Source organism: Oryzias melastigma, linkage group LG3 (assembly GCF_002922805.2).
Source record: "Oryzias melastigma strain HK-1 linkage group LG3, ASM292280v2, whole genome shotgun sequence".
Taxonomy (NCBI): domain Eukaryota; kingdom Metazoa; phylum Chordata; class Actinopteri; order Beloniformes; family Adrianichthyidae; genus Oryzias; species Oryzias melastigma.
In genome coordinates, this window is record NC_050514.1 from 25020610 (window position 1) to 25037276 (window position 16667).

At 37.9% G+C, this 16667-nt stretch overlaps 1 protein-coding gene across 3 annotated transcripts in view; it reads right to left on the reverse strand.

The window, feature by feature from the left end:
- Window positions 1-10269: 10269 nt before the first annotated feature.
- cd276 (CD276 molecule) overlaps window positions 10270-16667 on the reverse strand; it is an 89901-nt gene continuing 83503 nt past the window's right edge. For all 3 annotated transcript variants that reach the window (XM_036211144.1, XM_024295705.2, XM_024295706.2), the window contains exon 8: window positions 10270-11761. The gene's annotated coding sequence lies outside the window, so the exon portion shown is untranslated. The remainder of the gene's footprint in view (window positions 11762-16667) is intronic.

A 16667-nucleotide genomic window follows, 5' to 3' on the forward strand; every position in this document is an offset into this window, starting at 1 on the left:
TCTGCTGCCTCAGGTGTGACTGCTCCATATCACAAGAGTCCAACATTACAGAGGAGCTTCCGTCCTGTAAGAGTTCATTATTCTTTCAATCATTAGATGATGATGATGCCCTCACATCCTCAGGCAGGCTGTTCCACAGGCGAGGTCCACAGTGCTGAAATGTGGCCTCGCCATGGGTTTTAGTTCTAACTTTTGGGACCACCAGCAGACCTGCACCTGAGTACCTGAGGGTGAAGGAGGGTCATAAACTAAAAGTAAATCTGATAAAAATGAAGGTCCAATACCATGTGAGGCCTTGTAAACCTATAAAAAAAAACCTTAAAATCGATCCTGAAGCTGATGGTTTATACATTTTAAAAAATTGAATAATCCCTGCACCCAGGGGCGGCCTACCTAGGCGGCCGCCTAGAGCACAATCTGTTAGAGTGATTGTAGTATTTTATTTTTATTTTTTTACAGTTTGCCACACCACTCATTTAATGTAAAATGTTTAAAAATGAAATAATTAAAACAATGAATAAAATAAGTCAAAAGTCTGACATAATCAACAATTTTGCCTGGTGCTGAGCCCCTCCTTGCTTGATGCAGCCGCTGTCAAAAGCTAGGTGTGTTTGTGTGGGGTGGTGGGGGTGGAACAGACTTAAAGCAGAGGTTGTTTGTTTTTCTTGCATTGAATTGCTTAGAAATTAACAGAAGAATTTAACTGATGATCTAGTTTTTATTTTCTTTTCCTCTTCCTAAACCCTTAACAACGGAAATCCTTAAACCTTAAACACTGGAGATGCCTGTCACAATACCGACCACGTTGAGAGAGATTCACCAAGTGTTAGTGCAGTGGCTAGTGCGGCTGCCTTCCATTGCAAAGATTGGGGGGTTTTGTCCAGGCTAGAGAGAAGTATTATTATGCTAAATCTTTTTTAAGTGATTATTATTTAATTATTGAGAATTGAAATTAAATAAAGACTTATTTTAACATATTCCAGGCAGGTACAGTGTTTCTTTTTTGCATGCAGTGATATTTGTGTGTTTGGGGCATCATGCAGCCCCGGGTTGAACCTACCAGCACCATGTGGTTTAAAGGTAGAATGGGGGGAAAAAATGGAAATTTAGGATAAGCAGGTCTCTTTTCATTTTTTTTTTTCTTCTTCTGAAAGCAACGTTGAGTCTGCAATTAAACCCATCAAACGAAATATTTTATTATGCTTTGATATTTATAGCGGGACTTTAACTGTATTATTTCAGTCAGTGTTTAATTGAAACTCAATCCTCATGTTGATAAGTGGTTGGTTATTAGGAAGTATATACATACATTTCGAGGAAAATACCTTAAACTGTAAAATGCATCAAAATGTTAAATATTTTAAATCTTTCCTGGAATTTCCCTTCTTTGACTTGTTTTTCCAGGCCAACAACTCCCCTTTGCACATACAAAAACATACTTACACACAAACGCAAGATGAAGCAGGTATAGTAACTTGATGGATGGGTGGTTTAATGGCTGTAACTGCAATCTTTCCACATCATGTGAGGAGAGAAGACACGGTTAAAAAGTTAAGACGTGGATGGATGACGAATGTCAAGTCTTCATAAAGTCTACAACAAATAAAACTAAATCATAACTCACGAAGGCTCACAAAGCGTTTAACTGTCCAGTGCAATAACCATCTTATGAATAAGGGGCAATCAATAATCACTCTGGATGCAATTAACAGCTTTAGATTCACTTTGAAAAAACAAACAGAATATGCAGAATAACTGTGATTTTATTATCTCATATTTTCAGAATCTACTGTCGATTCAATTGAAGTCATATTACTGCTGTCAGAGTACAAACTTCTCATACTGGTGGTGGATATTGCAGTATTGACTTTTTGATATGAACCTTCATTTTGTTTATCAGCAGCCGTCTTGGCTGATAATATACAAGTATTTTTTTTCTTTTTCCTTAAATCGTAGACATTTTTCTGCTGTGACTCTTTGTTGATGCACAGTCAGCCCATAATTTCAAAAGATTTCTCCCTGCACAATATTTATATGAGTTAAATGATATAATCCATAAAAAGAAAATTACTCTTCAAGTGAATGTACAAGAATTTATTGTGTTTCTGTGCTAAAAATGCTATGTATTAGGAATTGATGTTGAAAGCAGGTAGGGAGGAATATGTTGTAGAGGGTGTTTTTTTTAAATAAATGGGTATGCTTTAATGTTTTTAGGTTAGTATAAGAACATAAAAGCTAATAACATGCTTTTATCTTGATGAAAAACATGTAATAGATTTTTTTTTCCATAATGGGCATGAGGCATACTGGTCAGAAACCAAATTAACTGGATAATCGATCCAAGAGATACTGTCGTTTTTTTCTGTCTAGTTATTATTGTACCTCAGCAGTTCAAAGCTGTTAAGGAATAAGTAGAAAACTGTATACTACCTAATACCATATATTACCTTTGGAACACTAAAAAGCAAATTGAAATTGAAATATGAAATATTACTTATTTTTGGGGACTCTTTTCATACCCGGAAGTAAGGTGACTCAATCTCTGAGGCTCCACCTTTTGCTCCTTGAAAGTACCGCCCATTTCATTACATCGTTCTAGAGCCGTCCTCCTCAGCGTGTCAATCACAAAAAACATTAATTAATAAAAAAAAATATATATATATTGATGCAAATACTGTGTAGCTTGAGCGTCAATCCCCAAATTTTGGCACAGCAAGAATGGTGATGGTTAATGGGTTCATTTTGTGGTGAAATTTGGGAAGATGGGAACATCATGGAACCCACAGACAAACCCAACTGCAGCCCACCAATTCAGCCCAAAGGTAAATCATATGGGGCCCACATTGACATGTTCTCTGGGTAAAAGCCCAAAAAGTTGATTTTTCATGGTATTGCCCCTTTAACTGATTGGAAACGCTCGCCAGAATTAACTGCACCGTATCATACCACTCCTAGTACCGGACTGGACCAAATGAGACTTAAGAGAACTTGACTGAGTCAGTGTGATGTCTTCCATTAGAAATGACTTGCTTCCAGTTCCAATGATCAATTCAGTTGCCATTTTTTCGTGAAATGACTGTCGCCATGTTGAAACCAGAAACTGGTCTGAGTCTACGTCTCCATGGAAACCACTCTTTCCAATCAGGAGTGAGCATGTCTGAAGACCACACCCCTTACACTGAAAGCTGGCTCGGGAGAATCTGTCAATTAAATGCTTTGAAGGTTTGACGTGAGACCAAACTTTTATTGAGTCTTCTGATTGGTCAGTTTATGACTTGGATAACTTTATCTAAGGCCAAAATATCATGAACAAAGTAGGATTAGCAAGAACATGTTTAAAAAATTTAGAAGGGCAAGAATTATTATCGTGACAGATATAATGACTGAGTAATAGTTATTTCTCAATAGAAGTCTACCGGGTTTTAGCTTTTGGGGACCAATGGGTACTTCCCATTTGGAATGCGTGGGGGAGGGGTCACTCAGTCCAGTACACTTTAACAGTCAATAATAACATATGTCTTTGAGGTCTATAGAGCATCATTCAGAGTGGGTCCTGAGCTCTCTGAGGAAATGATGGCTGAAGCTAATTGCTCCTTTTTGCAAATGATGAATTTCCACCCGAGTTAAAGAGAGCCATCATCACACCAACATCAAGAAACACATCTTTATAGGGAAACCGTTTGGAGGTTTGACAACGTTCTGCTAATTTGCCTGGGTCATTCTCCTCAAGCATCTCTTCATCAAAACCCACACCACATCCAGGAATGATTCATCTGCATCCAGGAGAGAGGCTAAGCGCCATTTCAAAATTACCTGTGAGTTATCTCCTCAATAACTTCTAATCAGACAGCTGCTGCTTCCTCCACTGTAAACAAAAGTAATTACAGTAGAAGTGATGGATGGAAAGAATAAGAGAGCATCTGCATGCTCAGGACCGGCATGGGACTCCACGGAGCGGAACACTTTAATTAGGGACGGCCTAGCCCAGCACAACTGAATGAGTCTGACAAAGCATGAGTTCAAGTTGCTAAAATAAGCTTCTGCCGATGCAGTGTCTTTGTTTGCCCAAGTTTGAGCCTGTGATTTACTCGAGCACCTCTGAAGAAGTAATTGTGAATGCTAGATTGGGATCTATCTTGACACACTTTCTCCGTTGCAGGAAACAAAGCTGTAAAGCGAATTTAGTTGGAAATTCGTGTATTTGAAACAACAATCTAAAATCAGAAACACGGTTTGTGTCGACCAACCATGAGAGCGGCAACACGTATCAGCTCTTTTGTGCAGGTTGTGATGGTTTACTATTTAATGAAGATTTAATCCAAAAGAGATGTAGTGCTGAGAACTGCACCGTAGATACAATCTAGGTTTTGTTCTGAAACCCACATGTTGGAAATGAATGCTTTTACTTCTAGATCTATATTGCAATATTTATCCTATTAATGAGGGATCACTGTTGCGTTTGGTTGCATTTACACAACTGACAAAAGATATGAAACAGAACACAGGAAATTAGTTTTGCTCCTGTTTTATACCAAAAGTTTTATCAAGCTGATGCAAAAAAATCTCAAATAAAAAAAAACAAACTTTTATTTATTCCTTAAAAGGAGCAAGGAGGCTGTGGCCCACCGATTATAGCACTGCAAATATTCTCCAAAGGCATTTTTTTGTTTGCAACAAATTGAAAAGATACATGCAATTTTAAGTATAAATTTCTTTCTGTATCTTCCATCATAAGAAAAATGCCACTTGAGTATGTTAAAAACACTAAACACAGTAAAAATACCCTCTGAACCACCATTTAAAAACAGTGCGACAATGATTTTTCCAGTTATTTTAAAGGATCTTCTTCAAAAGTCACACCTTTGGTGTTTCAGTAGCCGAACATCCTTAATTCTTTCCAGATCACAGTATTCCACATAAAGGTTTAACATTTGCCTTCATGTTTTTCTGGGAAACCGATCTATTGATCTAAGGCTCTGCTCAGCCACCAAAGGGCTTTTCCTGTTTGCCTCTAGTCCTGGACCAGTTTATTTTATCCTTTCTCATTATAGTTTGATGCTCTTTAACACCAGCAGTCAAAGATGCTGTGATGAAATGTCTGGATTTTGGCAGCTTTTTTTGGCATTAAAAAACTAAATTTTAATGGGTATTCACTTATTTTAAAGCCACATTTGTGTTTTCATTCAAATGAAAAGAAAACAACTTTTGGAACCTACCTTTAACTTTTAAAAGCCATTTATTTCATTACATAAATATTTCTGGGTGAAACTTACAAGTATTATGGATAGTTAATCAAATCAAATGAATTGATCTGCTTCTGTGGTAAAAGTTTCATATAAATTTGATATAAAACCAGTTCTATAAATTATCAGGAAAAGTTTTCTTCGTCTGTTTTTTTCAAAATCATACGTCTTATTAGAAGCAAAAACCCTGAGAAAAATGTCTGTCAGCAATAAAGCTTTTATTGACAACAATTGCAAATGAATATTGAGCTTTTATATTTACAGACACCTCCACTGTATATTACTCTCTATGAATTAACATCTTATCAAGTCACATTTTATTTAAAAAAATGAGGAAAATCTGAGTATTTCTATCATTTTTCAGATCAACTTCTTGAAGTAAAAAATTAAAAAGTTGGAAACAACCTGAAGGTGGAAGACAGCATTCACAACAGATGTGACAGTTTAAGCTAGCAGCCCAAATCCTAAGAACAGTGTTTAAACTTTAATGACTTAACAAGAAAATGCTTTTATTTCTCTGAAATCAAAAGGTAGATAGGGAATGAAAGGTGTAAATATGTGAGCAAACACTTTTTTCTTCTCCTTAAATATAAATGAGAGGGTTTTGGCAGAAATCGCCATTTGCTCTGTTTTTATTAGACTGCTCACTATATTACGGATTCATAACCAATGGTTAGAAAAGAAAATTTGACTTTTTTTTAATAATATCAAGCATTAAACATGTTTACTTTTGGCAATATTGTTATAATATATTCATGTAGCTTCAATGTTTTTTTTTTTTTTGTTTTATCAGCAATTTGAATTTATTTGCATCTTGAGTAAAATTTTTGCTTTTTATTTAAATGGTCTAAAAAGAGAAAAAGGAAGAAAATGCTCTATTGGGTTAAAACAAGATCTAGTTACTGAAATATTTTTCTTTTTTTCAATTTGAGCTGCTAGAACTGCTTGTTAAACTGAGGCTCAGGATAAATATCTTCTTAAATGAATGCTGCCTAACTACACATGACGTTCTCCAGAAGCTTCTTTGATAGACTTTTATTTCTGAAAATTTTGTATCACAAAGAAGTTTGTAACCCATGAACCTAAACTGGCTCTAATTCATTTTAAATGGACAAAAACCAAACGGCTCAACTTTTTATTTTAGTTCAATTAAATAAAAAGTTATGCACAGTTTAACTTTACATCTTAAGATGATAAAGACTTGTAAAATTAATGTAGAGATAAAATATTTGTTTTACTTTTTAAAATAAATATAAAATTTGCAGCTTTTTGAAAAAAAAATGCTCATCTGTTAACTTTTTTTCTTCCAATGTAATCTACAAATTATACTTTTTATACAGTCATCAAAGGATTGGTCAGTCCACTAATGTATCTCTTGCTGACATCTGTAAACTTCTATACTTTAACTGTAGTTAAAAGTCCTTGTTGTTGCTGTCATTCAAGACCACCAGCAGGTCCACTCAATGCTCCTTCACACTCGCCTGTCTGCCACAAAGAGATTTAAAACTGGGACACTTCAACCTGTTGATCCAGATGAACTAGCCTCTACTTACCCTTGTGCTCCATCATCTTTTTTGTTGAGTCACAGGAAGTTTTTTTTTTTTTCCCCAAAAGAGCTGCATTTTCTTTAGCAGCTGGAGTTTTGGAGGCTTTTGCGCTCAAAGGTGTTCCTGATCCTAATCCAAGCAGGATTTCCGTAGAACTCCACAGGGGAGGATCTTGGAAATCACAAACCAAATCTAAATCACATCAGGACAATGGAGCAGCGATTCTTCATGTGCAGAAATATTGGCACTAATATGAGCCTTAAAGGAGAATGCTTTTACACATGAACATTTCTAGTTTTTTGTCCTCTTCGTTCCTCTTAAACATGACAATAAACATGACTTTCTACACTAGATGTGGACAGGGTTGCCAGATAGTGTCAAAGTTTTCCAGCCCAAAAGTCCTCCAAAAGACAACAGTCCCAGCAAAAAAAAAAAAAAAAAAAAATTCTCAACCCCCACTGTGGCTGCGGACCCACACTTGGGAAGCAACTGACCAAAAAATATAACATACAAAGCCCAGGAAAATCCAAAAATATCATGAGAATTAAAAAAAAAATAATTCAACAAACTTAATTAAAACACTATTCAACACCTTTAAGAAATAGTCAGTAAAAGCTTAAGGAACACATTTTTTGGAAAGGTGGCAGGGATAGCGCATTTGGTTAACTAATTTCAATAGGTTAAAAACATGCTTTTTAAATAAAGTAAAAACTGCCAATCTGACACCAAAACTACCCAAATTATGTTCACCCGCCCAGAGCAAATGTTCTACGCAATATTAAAATAAAAACAGAAAAATTAAGGCGGAAAACCGTCCGATCTGGCAACACTGGATGTGGATATAGTTATTTTGCAACATCATCTCAAACATTTAATTTTTTTTTAAATAAAGTAAAACATTTAAAATATGTCTGAACTCAAGCTTTGTACTTTAAACTTTTATCTGAGTAATAAATAAATTGGGATGACCAAATGTTTCTTAACTCTAACAGAAAACATCCAAAATATCAGTGCATTAACACAGGTCAGAAATGGCACAACAGAGAACTTTTTTTTCTAATTCATTCATAAAGGGATTTAAAAAAAGTCACAAACCAAAGTCAATAAATACATGTTTGAAAAGGGGAAAGGCAGAAGCAAAAGCTTTTTTAAGCCTATCACTTTATAGATCACTGAATGTCGACTTGGAAAACCTGACAGTAGAATTACTTTGCTTAATGATAACTTTCTGAAAAAAGTTGAACCATTTTATTCTAAAGTCTTGATTTGGCCACAAAACATCTTAGTTAGAAATGTAATCATTTTTGTTAGAAAAAGAAAAGCTAATTTTGCTTCAAATGAAATACCAATAATTTGATTGCGTGCTGTCATCTCACATCTTTTATAAACAGTTTTCCAAACCCAGACTGGAAACTTCAGGCAGACAGGAGCATGTGGCTCATTTTTACACGTCGTGTGTTCTGAGGTAAAGCTAAAGTTTTACTGATGAAAAAACTAATTTTGCACATGGAGCCAAAAATACAGCTCATATTAGTTTCATTTATGAACAAACCCAGCACTGTTTTTTTGTTTTTTTTTACATTTTAACAAACTATGAAAGTTCCTAAAACTGCAGAAATTAGATGCAGTGTTTCCTCTGTCAGCAGATGGTATGAATGATTCAAGGTCCTTCACAGTTGGCTAAATTGCTTACGACATCCACATTCTGAGGAGACGACTATAAAAGACGTTCACATTAATCTTGGTAAATTGTGATGGAGAGGCGCAAGCTTTCCACCAATAAACGAATTAAACACAGGCCTTCACGTGGTCGACCAGCTTGGTTCTGGATTTTTTCCATCTCTGCTTTAAACGATTCATTGATTAAACCAAACCCATCTCAGCACAAAGAGTCACCTATCTCAGGTGTCCGATCGCAAAAAAAATGGCAGGTCGGGTTCAAATATGAACCGAGTTTGTTTCTCGTCTGCTGATCAGTTTAAACAGATGTAATGGGTGTTATTTATGAGCAATTAAACCCTGCTGACACAGATGTTTCCTCTGAAATGAAAACAAAGCAGAATTTCTTCAAGAGAGCCTTCATCTTGTACTAAAAATTACAGAGCATAGCTGTACTGATTTGAATGACTGCTTTAATGGGACCTTATGTTCAAATCAAGTTAAATGCAGCGTAGCAAATGTGCTAATATAAATATCTTGTATGTTTGGACAGAAGTCTGTGGCAGAGTGTGCCAACACTGCCAGTGAGGAGAACGTGGAGCTTTTTCAAGAAGCGTTGGATTCTGCTTCAGTCTTATCGGCACATTTAGAATCTTATTTTTAGTTTTTTCTCTCTTAATGGTCTTATCTCAGTCAACTCAGGTTCGATTTTTTTAATAGGATCTCACAAAAGCATAGAACAAGATCCTGGGAGGATTTATCATTATCAGGTAAATGTGAAAGTTTTATTGATGAAACGGTTGCTTTTTCTGTATGCCTCAACCATGTTTTATTCAATAATGTGCTTCATTCCTAACCTGTTTACATCACAAAAACACTGGCTATGGTGGCCGTTTTGGTCCACATATTCCACTCTGAGAACTGCATTTAGGATGAAGAATCTCTGAGCGAACTGGAGTTCAAAAGATGGGTCAGAGAGCAGTTCCTGGTCATGGACCAGGGTCTGATTGGCTGTATTCAAACAGAAAATTTCTTCCGAATTATTGGGAGAAATGGACTATGGTTCACTTTAAGTGATCCAAATGTCTCCAGTCGGAATATACAGTTATGATTATGGAATTTTTCAACAAAATTGGAAAAAAAAAAAAAAATAAATGTTGTAATCTAGGGCAGCTTCTGCATTTCTCAGTTTTTCTAATACTTAGTTCTGTGTTTTCATATGTGTAATCATCTAGTAAAGCAAATATACTATACATGGGAATAAGTGCAATAAATCAAAGTTCAAGCGAATATTTAATTATCATTCTGAGTCAAATCAGGAGGTTGTCTTTCAAACATGCTGCACATTGAAGCTCAAGAGCAAATGTAAAAGTTCATTCCCACCACAGCCCCACAAAATAAGTGCCAAGTCTTTACTTTTGCCAAACACTGGTCACTTGAATCTGAATGGTGTTTGAAGTGAATGCAATTTGGAATTAAGGTTTGATAAAGGCTTGTCAGACTTCCAAATTAATAAGGCCTTGGCATTTGCTTTTTGTCTCACAAGAATGATTTTTTTAATTTCCAAATGGTACATCCTGAGGTCTGATGGAATACTCAGCCGCTGAGATGCGGCTTCCCTCTGCTGGACTTTTTCTAGCCTTTATATTTATCTGTAACCGGTAAACCAGTTTCTTAGGACCTCTGTCCCTTTTTCCTGCAACGCAAGACTTCAAAGTGTTTTTTTTAGCCTGGTATCAGCAGTCTGGCAGTCCATCTTTCCCTAACAGAAGACAGAAATGCCTTCACGACCAGCGCTTTCTTCCTTAAATCCCAATACGTTTTTTTTTTTTTTTTCCCCAGTACCTGAACGGTAAAATGAGTGCTTCTCAGAAAAGGAACAGCTAAATAAACCCCTCTTTGGCCCCGCAGTCTCCAATCTGTAATTTAATTTCAGGCGGGTGTCTGGGGCACGAGGACACACGGGAAGGTCAAGGGCTATTGCGGAGAGAAATGTGTGCGCTTGAACACAACCTGGGGCCTGATCACCAGCCTCAGCCAGCTCAGACCGTGGACACAGCGTATGCCACGCACGTGGCTTTGTGTGCTGCAGGAACTCACACATGTCAGAGCTGATGCAAGTTGGTTATTCCGTATATGACAGCAGCAAACAATCACAGAATAAATCCATTATTCAAAGCAAGTAAAATGTTTGGGATGACTGAGCACCGGTAAACAAAGCAGAATTAACCCTAAAAAAAAAAGAAAAAAAAAAGAGCAGCTAACAGGAAACAATTCAACATGACAGGTGTGATCTGCAAGTCAATGAAATATTTGTGTGACTTTGACAATAATTCATGCTTTAGTCATTATGTAGAATAGGGCAAGTGGCAGATAAATCACCCTTGTAGAATATAGGAGGCGGTCTTTGAACAGCGCAGCTAAACTTGTACGTGATTAAAAGAACGGTCTCTAATAAACTCAACCTTGTTCTGCCTCCACGAACACAAAGTGACCCTGAAAGAGAAACAATAATTACCCATGACCACACACTTTCACCATCTCTTTAATGTAAATAGGCCTTCATACAAAGAAACACCAAACTAGGACTTGCTAAAGTGTAAAAAAATATTAAAAACATATTTTAAAAACTAGCATTGAAAGGAGAAAACAGTCATATAAGAATAAAACAAGATAGTCTGTGTTCATTAAAACGGTTTCGTACATGTAAAGCTGTCAGAGCAGTGAGGAAATTAGGCTGTATCACATGCGCCATTTGCAATTTGTTGGAGCTTAACTGGCATTCAATTTCAATTTCCTCAACTTATTGAATATCGGAAAGCAGCACACAGTGACAGGTACAAGTTACTCCAGCGACAGACGCTAATTAGCAAGTCCTGGAGTAATAGGAGAGCCAAGTTCTGTCTCTGGCAACTGAGTCAGGGTCATCTCTTTAAGTGTCTCACTTCCGAGCAGACAGGAGATCTGTGGCACGCGCCTCGTCACCGCTCAAACGGTGATGTCAGTGACAGACAAAGGCTTCCGTCTGCATGCTGCATGGAACACAGCTCACTCAGCAGCGTGTACTCACTGTCACGGCTCTCCATGGAGACCAATGCGGGGAGGGCAATAGAAAATAATGGCACATGATGTGTTTATGTGATTTAATAGAAACTCGGGGGGGAAAGAAGATGATGGACTCATCCTCTGCTCAGCGAGGCTTTGACATTCTGCAGGGGACGCTGGAAATAGTCTCCAGGTTGATGGATAGGTGGAGCGGGATTACCTACCACACCACTCTCTTCCACCCTCCCCACTATCTGGCCTCGACTCCTGGAAAAAAAAAAGAAGAAAAACAAATCATGTGTGCCTTTTTAGTGTTCTTTTTTCAGAAAGAAGAGAACGCTATGATCACAGTGACCCAACAAATAAACCAGAAAATTCAGATGAGGATGCAATTATAGATCATTTTCAAAGAATTAGCTGGAGTTCTGGAGTCAAGCAACAGGTGAGAAAAACAATTAAAAGGAGATTGTGTGGATTTAGAGACCAAATTGTGCACTCCTCCAACCTAGAAAGCTTCCTAAATCACAACATCCTCCTCCCCGTGTCGTAATGGACTTCGCCTCACTCATAGCCCCCGTGGGCCGACCCACCGCAAGCACGGCGAAAGAAATTGTTCTCCCTGCATCATTAAGCACTTGAAATTAAGTTGGGTGGAATTTAATTGTGTCACACATGAAGCTCTCCAACTTGAAGCTTTTAAAAGCAATATAGTTGGGTGTATGCAAGGGAGTTCTGATTTTAGGCACATTTTTCAAGTCAGCCGGCTTTGTCTGCATGCTGCTGCAGTTCTAAATGAATGTAATAGACTAACCTCATCAGGACAGATTACATTTCTGCTCACTGGTCAGATAACCAAGCCCATATCCCGAGTGGAGTTAATAATCTCTGACTAGGAGCAGAGGAAATGCTGCTTTAAATTTCTATTCCACTAGGACTACTAATGTCTATGCCTGTCATGAACCTTTTGTTTTTAATACACTGTAACTGGAGCTGATTTGACTTGCTCTGTAAGCACATGTAATCCTTTGTTTGAAGCACTTACTTAATAATTTAAAACAGGAAATACAAAAATAATTCAGTTGTCAAGCTGCTCGTACTTTGCGGTTGGCACTAATTATCATCCTTTATTACATTTTACACATGACAACCAGTTTGATATGAAGAAAAAAACCCAAATAAAATCCCCCGGGTGATTGCTAACTGCTTCAAATGTCAAAACAAAGAACGATACAGTTAGAGAGGCTGTCATTCTAAATGCTGGAAATCTTGGCAAATTACAAAGCTTCCCATCAGAGTCTCCGTTTTATAGGGGGGATTTTAAAATGCAGCCAACTTTCATTTTCTCCCTGTCAAGAAGCAATCCAACTTGCCAACTTATCCATCACCTCGCACTAACACAACAGTTTGCACATGTGCTTTTCTCCCATCGCACTCAAATTATCCCTTTACCCAAACGGAGAGCTTTGCAGATGAGTGGAGTGGTGAGAGCCCAGGCCTCAAAGGATCAAATAAATAACTGCAGCATTTACAGGGACTCTGAACGGAATCCTATTAACAGCACTGACAATCAGATTGCTAAGATCAAACCCAAAGGTTACAAAATCATTCCCCCTCACTTACATTTCTCAAATAATTTGTAAAATTTCATGCAGACTAATTGGCAACCACAATGCCAGATTTCTGCAGTCTGATTATCAGACGCTCACATTAATGAACCTTGGGTCAGCCTTTTGCATCTGGTTGTGAGATTCTAAAGTCCCGCTCCAATCATCTTTTGATCTCATTTCCAGTGTTTTTTTTAATTAACAGAAAAATGTTGTTTTCTAGGACATAGCGGTAATAGTTCATTAAAAATTTGCCTCCAAGTTTTTGGAGGGACCGTTCGCACGGAGCAATCCCTTCTCTCCTTCCCATTGCTGAGAGCTCTCTGTTCACACCTTCCCACATGCTTACAGACACTCGCACCCCAAACCCAAAATTACTGGTGAAACAAAAATAGTGAGTAAGATGCCTTGAACAGTACATTGTAGGTCTGCACAATATGAGAAAAATCTGCAATATCTGCTGGAAACTTGCAATAAATGGACAAATAGCCTAAAGAAAAATTCTAATACATTTCCATTTTACTGTGACAGTTTTATTTAAATTATTTATACTTTTCAGCATGTTTTGCATAGTACCTGTGTTTGCCAAAATACAAGCATCTCCAAATAATCAAACTTAGGGGTGTAACGGAGCTGATATTTTAAACACACTTTAGAACATCCATCAGACAGTGACTTTGATGCACATTAAAAGAAAGACAGTGGACGCGAATTTGAGGCGCGAATTGCTACCGTTTGACTGTAAAATTGATTTGAATGATGAACGCTAGGGGGTGTGAGGTAGGGGATTCGTGGTACACCTGTGACCCGGATCCATTACACCCTTAACCAACTTGCTTTTTTTCACAAGGAGCACATCCTCTGAGGTGCTGCTCTCAGCCATCGCAAGTCTTGTTAGGTCAGGTGTCGGGAAATAAAGTAGTAGTTTTTTTCCGCATACTCCCACACTATGTAAAGTTGAAAGTAGAGCTGTCAGGCGATTAAAATTTTTAATCGCGATTAATCGCATTTTGTCCCGAGTTAACTCGCAATTAATCGCAAATTTACATGTGGCCTTTTTTTAAGGAAAAAAATGTGTGGTTCGTGGAATTTAGCAGTTCTACATTAATTATGAAAACAAGAATGACAATAGTAATAGTTTTCATCAGAAATACTTTATTTTGTAACATTATATTGAGATAAACTTTCTTAACAATAAAAGGCTGTAACATAAAATGCCTAACAAAAGCCCAAGTGCAAGTGAAGGGCATTTTAAATTCTAAACTTCAATCAACGTTCAGTAAAATAAAATAAAAAAAAACATCAAAAATAACATTTCCATAACACTTTCATGTTCATTTTTTGTCAGGACCAAATCTTTTCCTCCTCTGCTGAACTACAGTAATAAATGAAATAGAGATTTGTCATTTCCAATTAACTTCTGTTTTTTAAAACATTAAAGACTGAGAAAAGCGGGATACACTGTGGATAGTTTGATAGTCTGTTACTGCCGCCGCGTTCTCTGGCTTATGCACTGAAGAAGTTAAGGTGGTTGCATTTAATACATTCTGTACATTCTGGCTCGATGCAGCCACGTGTCCAGCGGAGCTCAAGCCATGAATATGCCGGCAGACAGACCGCTATGCTGGGGCTGGATCACGCTTAAACCTCCAGAACATTTAAACCGTCCCCCAGTGCGCTTGCTGTTCGGAACGTCGGGGGTCCGCAGCTCTCGGGACGCGGCGCCGGACGCGAGCCGGTACCACCAGACGTGGTACTGGACGCGAACCGGAGCCGGGTTAGAGTGCAGGAGCTCTCCAGGTCCTAGCGCCGGCCGGTTTTAGCTCGCAGCTCGGAGGTTGGAGAGCCGCCTGTGATCTAGTGAGAGCAGCCGGTGAGTTAAAGGGGGGACGCCCGCGCGCGTGGTATGGAAAGGCATGTATGAGAAAGTCCGCGATTAATGCGTCAAAAAAATTGTCGGCATCAAGCACATGTCAGATTAATGTGTTTTTAACGCGACAAATCTGACAGCCCTAGTTAAAAGTTAACTTTGTTCTCCACATTTGACCCATCCCTTGGGGGAGCGGTGAACTGCAGACACAGCTGCGCTCGGGAACCATTTGGTGGTTTAACCCCCCAATCCAACCCCTTTATGCTGAGTGTCATACAGGGAGGAACTGAACTGAAGTCCCATTTTTACAGTCTTTGGTATGACTTGGCAGGGATTTGAACTCACGACCTTCCAACCTCAGGGTGGACACTCTACCACAAGGCTTCTGAGCTGGTACAATGTATTTTTTTTGTCTTCTCCTGATTCACACTAATTTTAATGGAAAATACCCAGAAACACAATTTTAAACCTAATTAATTGCATAATTAAAAATGCCACTCAAACATGTTAAAAACACCAAAAACACCATTTTGATCCAAGAGGATCTTTAAGTTTGGCAAAGCTGGGCATCATTAGATTTGGTAATAACACCCCTGACACTTCCAGCATTGCAGTTTGAGCGTGCACCATTACCACTCTCTGATCTGCGCCTGCGATGTCACTAGAACCAGCAAACTGAGGGACTCAACAAAAGACATTTCACACTTGGTTGGTCTCACAGCAACAGGGCTATAATGGATGTGAGTTTTTCAGTCTCTTATCATTTCCGACAACCAAATATTAGCTCTCAAGCACAGAAAAAAATGTTATATATAAATATTTATTTATAACATTTAGATATTATGCCTTCTTTAGTAGAACCCGCTTCTCTATAAGTCTAAAGCTGCCATGACATTGCAAAGCTATCCCTCACCCAACACCTGGAACAAAAACTGATGGACACATTCATTTATTCTGGGTACCAGAGATTTAATTAATTTACTCGGGCTGTAAAAGATTGTTCCAGTGAAAGATACAATGGTAAAGGGATTCGGTCTAATGAGATATTTGAAATCCCCATTGGGCTCATTTCTGTCTTCATTTAAACAGAAATGTTGGTGATACATTTTGTTCCTGCTGCTGTTTACCTTGGACATAAATAACACAAAATATCCAAGCGTGCATTGTCACGCAGTACATTAACATTGTTTTTGACTTTGACGGAAACCGCAGCAGCTTTCAGACGGTGTGAGTAAATGATTAAGAGTAACCTTGGGCATAAAATCAGAATAATAGGGAAGCAGCTAAGCCCTGTTGATACTTAAGGAGTATTACCAGATGATCAAGCACATCAGAGTGGGTTCTCTGCATACAAACGGATAATTACAGCGGAGAATGTGTACCACTCACAAAGATATGCAGATCTGCCTTTAAAAATACATCCACATGCAGACATCTTGCAAGGATGCACAGGAAATAAGATCCCCAGGGGCCCGCACAACATAAATGCTGGGGTGTGAAATATATTTAAATAGCAGTTTGTCTCAACAGAGTGGGAAGAAATATAATAGGCTATTGTTATTAGGCTTAACCATGCATGTAAATGCAATGCCTTCAAGTAAACTGTGCCGTTAAAGATATAAGCCTTCCAAAGAGAAACTAAATAAAGTTAAGTGAAGCATTCTCTTCTCTTAAAGACTCATTTTTTCTCACTTGAATC